Raw genomic sequence first — 5639 nt, forward strand, 5'->3', positions numbered from 1 at the left:
AGAAGTTTGATGAGGAAACAAACCTTTGAAGTTTCTTTATTTACCGTCAAATGGTATCTCATCTCCAAGTGCTGATGAGAAGTTCGATGAGGAAACAAACCTTTGAAGTTTCTTTATTTACCGTCAAATGGTATCTCATCTCCAAGTGCTGATGAGAAGTTTGATGAGGAAACAAACCTTTGAAGTTTCTTTATTACCGTCAAATGGTATCTCATCTCCAAGTGCTGATGAGAAGTTTGATGAGGAAACAAACCTTTGAAGTTTCTTTATTACCGTCAAATGGTATCTCATCTCCAAGTGCTGATGAGAAGTTTGATGAGGAAACAAACCTTTGAAGTTTCTTTATTTACCGTCAAATGGTATCTCATCTCCAAGTGCTGATAAGAAGTTTGATGAGGAAACAAACCGTTGGAAATTTTCTCTTTATCTGAGATATTGTCCAAACACAACTAAGACCAGTTTCGAGATATGGACATCCGAAAAAAGGGGGAGGTTGTTTACCTTTTTCTAAGTATCAACACTTAGTTAAAGAAGATGGATTGCGCATCCTACATTGCCATCCATTCACCAGAATCCACATCAAGTATTTCTGCAGGAGTTTGTCTCCTCATCCCCCGCCAAGTGCGACAACGGAATCAAATCATGCAAAGATTTTATCATCTCAGGAGCGCCCAAAATTCGGGCATTCCTTGATATTTAAGTCTCTTTTACGCAGGAGAAATCGAGATCTCAATCTCTCTCCCTCCAGATAAAAGAAACTTAAATAGGGGCATCTGTCATACCCTAATTTTTGACCCCCCCTGAGATGACATATCTTCAGGATTTTTCATCAAGTCAAAGCAAGTACCCAGAACAACCTGACATTCAATCGCGGGTGTTCAAAGACAAGAAAACTCAGGCAAAGGATCAATCAATAGGAGGATTAGTCTCTAACACAATCATGAGACTCAAAAGCCTCATTAATACACCTATGATTGATTAAGACACCCAGTCATCTAAGTACAGGATTACTCAGATCAACAGACTAGGGTTTGGAGCCTATCAAGGACTAAAATCAGGGATCACCTTTGGGAAACCCTAAAAAGCCCCAGGAAACCATTCAAAGACATTAATCATCTTCAAATAACTCTTATGACAAGATCCACTGGACATTACACCTCAATTCAAAGTCTACACTCATCATTGTCCTCTGGTCGACAATTAGGGTTTTTGACCTAATTCACCAAGATAGTTGACTTTTAATCAGGGCATGGATCCAAAACTCAAGACATGATTCAAGAATCTCTACTACCTCAATATAATCCATTTACATCATTCATTTGAGGAAAAGATCTTGTTTCTACACAAAAGCCCAAAAATTCACTTTGTCAAGAAAAGTCAACTGTGTGGGATCATCATTGACTTTTAAGGTTTTTGGTCAAAAAATGACTTTCAAAGATCAATATCATCAATATATGGATGTCAAAGTCATTTGACCAAAGAAATTCAAAGAAATTCATCAAGGAGCAAAAAGTCGGGAATTAGGGTTTTTGAGGGCACTATGAGAATTCAAAATTTCACCTACACAACTCAAAAAACTTCCAACATGAAAGTTGTAGATCTTGCAAAATAAAACAACATCTCACAAAGGAACTTTTTTCAAAAGATCAATCATTTAAGAGTTTTGGAAATTTTGGAGTTTTAGGTCATAAACACTTAGAAATTTTTCTAAGTGTTTTAACCTAGTTTTCTTCCAACTTTGGCCTCATTTTTCACAAATTTGCCAAAGGATTCTGAAGAAACTCCAAACTAATGATTTGAAGTAGATGTTTAGGGCTTTCCAAATTGTGTTCAACCTTCTCCAAATTCATTTTGAGCTAAGAGTTATGCTTGGTCAAAGTTGGCCTCATGAAGTAAAATTATAGGTCATGCATCATTTTTGAACTTTGAAATTTTGTGCACATTGTCATACCCCAAATTTGTCCTACCCCTTTACTTCTAACTGGCTTAGGCTTTACATTCATGTACATACATCACTTAGGTCATAATCCATACCCATGCATTCATATCATTGGTATTAACCAGAGACTAGCAAGGGATAGCTTTTATGGCAGAAGATTTCCTACCAAATGTATGGATCTGAGGTGCAATCATGTGGCTCTATGTTCATTGAAGTCCTCCTGGATTAGGGTTCTCTCATTCTCAACTCAAGGCATTGGTTGAAAAGTACAAGCTTGATGTTCATCTGATTATCCTGAATTAGGGTTTCTTGACCAAAGTCAACACAGTTAACTCTTTGGTCAAATACATTGATCAAGAGCTGATTTTGTAAGGAGAAGTGGCATGATGCTTGTGTGGAAGTGTTCAGTTGATTTCCATTGGTTAGAAGCAGATTAATCGGGAATTTCATCAATAGTCGGAAAAATCAGAACAGTTGACTTTTGGGTCAAAATCAGAAGAATTGTTCAAATATTGACTTTTGGTGGAAAATTAATCAAGAAAAGTCGGAGAATGGATAAAATTGGGAGTTTGACAAAAGGTTTCCAAAAATCGAAGCTTTCCAACACTTAGAAAATTTTTTGAAGCTTTGAATCACGATGAGCAGTCCACTTCAGCACTGATTTACACATGTCAAATGGCATTTTTTGGGAAAATTTCCAACATCAAAGTTGTTCCTCTCATGGAGGTGAACAATTTTGTAGTTGGACATTTTTTCATTTGGAGCTTGGGTCAAAAGATATTGAGGTCTGATCTTTCTGAAAATTCATTTAAACCAAGTCACAATCCAGGTCACAAGTCAGGTCATGACCTGGCATTTTGTCAAACACATGGCACGCCAAATCTCCAGCCATTTTTAGAGCTCCACAGAAGTGCCATGAATGCAAACTTGGTATCATTCTCTTCTTTGCCATCTCCTATATCCATTGAAACAAGAATTGGGACAATTGAATAAATATTGAACAAGATACAAGACTCCAAAGGCACCCCCTCGCAAAGCGTAGGACGCGTATCCGGCCAAGCCAAACTGTGAGGTCACGCGCGGCATTACCACAAACACGTGGTGGGCAGAGTTTGAATTTGATTTGCGGATTCCATGAGTTCCCATATTGACCAAACATGGTTCTAAGGGATTCCTTTCCATGCCCTCTACATATTGAGACCAAGTTCATTGATTTTGGACATGTGTGGGCCAAGATAGAGATGTTCAAAGTCAAGCCCTGATCAAATTGCATCTTTGCCAAGGATACAAGCCAGAAACCATGTCACATGTGCAACATCATGAAGTGAGTTCCTTCCAAGTTCCAAATCATTTTGTGTGAGCTACAAGCCTCATCTCTCAGCACTTTCCACACCAAAATTGATCTACTCCATGCCCCCTCCACATTGATCAAAAGATCAAGTGTTTTAGTCGCTTGGTTAGCAAGATATAATGCCCTAAAGTGTATTGCATGGACATTCTTAGCACCAAGCAACACACAACTTCTTGCAACACAACCATTTCCATATACTGCCATGCATAAGTCTGTACGTGAAAGCAAAGAAAAGCATCACCATAAGTGTCCAAACTTCTTCACTAAGCATGAGAAATACTGCTCTACACCACACACACCATAAGTTACCATGAGCCACACATCTTAATATATAAACATCAAGCCCTATCTCTTTCACGGACACGCTTCATTTTCTCATTTTTCACTCACAACCCTTACTTCCATTTTCAGTTTCACTCTCTTCTACTCTCCCTCACCCTCTCCACCATAACCACCTACCTCCACCATCTAGCCACCATAACCGACTACAATAACCGATTCCGGCCACCACAACAAACTTCTCCGACTGCCTCTAATCACTTCAACCTTCAGCAACAACTACAACCTTCTTTCGCCGTCACTATGCAGCATTGAACAACATCATCACCTTCAACACAAGCTCAAGATTCTCAGCAAGAACCAGATCCATCCCTCAGTTGAAGGTTCACGCTAAGAGGAACCGGTTCACACGCATGCGTTTATCGTTGGAGACTCGGATCCACGTAGCTTTCTCCCTCTACTGAATCAAGGAGCGTTCAGGTAAACACAGAAAAAACTCTCAGCATCATGTATAGATCTCGCATATGTGAAATGTGTTCGTCGTTTGTTACACTTTTATTCTTGCTCATGATTTCGTATGAATCTGGTGCTCATCCGTGTGAAATCCATATAAGTGTGGAGGCTGATAACGTAGGTTCCTTTGAATGTTGCTGTGTTAATTTTTGTCTGGCTAGGGTTTTACTATTCGCTTCTGTTTGGATGATAGATGTAGTTCTAGAGGAAACCAGTGACAGATCCGTGTTCACCGCAAGAATCCGAGTCAAGCGGTATCATCCTCGTGGATTTCTGGAAAACCGAACGCTACCGCCGCCGTAGAACTGCCGGGGAAGACGACCGGAACAGTGGTTCCGGCGTCTGAATTTGTTTCATTTATTTCTATCCTCTCTGCTTACGTGGCTTGCTTCCATTGGTTCTTTTCCCCATTATTTTGCAATTCTGTTTTACTCATATGATTGGGAATGTGTGTTGTTGGCTTGTGATTGGTGGATGAATAAGTTTTGTCTTATTATACTTAAAATCACCTGTGACCAATTGATACTAGTATGTCACGTTGCACATATAATAATCACATGACAAATAAAATGGAATAAAATGAATAATTGGTAATGTGTGAATTGGGCTACGAATTGGTATGGGCTTTGCCTTGTTTCTGAATCACACTCCCTGTTTGCTAGCACTCCACTACAGCGTGTTTGGGCCCTAAGCGCCCTGCTTTTCACACCCCTGTAACTAGGCCTAGTTTTGCTTTGACTGATTTTAGTTCATACAGAAAATACTTTTTGCACCCCCTTTTGCTGTTGATAAAAGACAAATAAAAATTGATTTTGTTTTAATTCTTTTGCAATTAATTCATTTTTTCTTTTAAATAAAAAGTGACAAAAAATATTTTTCACTCAATTAGACTTTTTAGAATTTTAGTTTCTTTTAATTGATTTTTTTATTGTTGTTTCCTTTGATTGTTGATTGGTTGATAAACCATAAATAAATAGTCTTTCTTTGATTAATTCAAAAATAGTTTCTCCCATGAATAAAAAACGCCTTTGGTTGTGAATATTCCCATAAATAGCTTAGAGTTTAATTTCTTTTGTGAATATTTTTCAATGCTTAATTGTTTTTTTTCTCATTTTTCTCTTAGAATAATCATATAACATAGATTAGGAAATAGGCTAGTCCCCTTTCATTCTTTTTTCTTTTCAACTTTTAAAATACTTAATAAAAAACCGATGAAGATCATACCGTTGCTATATTTCATGGTAGGAAAGAAATGATTGAGGCGTAGGCCTCGATGTATGTTCTTTCCTACTTAGCGGAAAAGAAATGGTTGAGGTGTGAAGCCTCGATGTATTTCTTAACCGTTATTTAGAGAAACGATTGTGGCGTAGGCCTCGATGTGCATTCTCTAAATATTCACAAAGGAACTCCTTTTTATTTCTACTAAACGGAAAAGAAATGATTGGAATGTAGATTTCGATGTATTTCTTATCCGTCATTTAGAGAATCGATTGTGGTGTAGACCTCGATGTGCATTCTCTAAATATTCAAAAACAAACAAAATCCTTTTTGGTATGA

Source organism: Vicia villosa, linkage group LG5 (genome assembly GCF_029867415.1).
Source record: "Vicia villosa cultivar HV-30 ecotype Madison, WI linkage group LG5, Vvil1.0, whole genome shotgun sequence".
Classification (NCBI taxonomy): domain Eukaryota; kingdom Viridiplantae; phylum Streptophyta; class Magnoliopsida; order Fabales; family Fabaceae; genus Vicia; species Vicia villosa.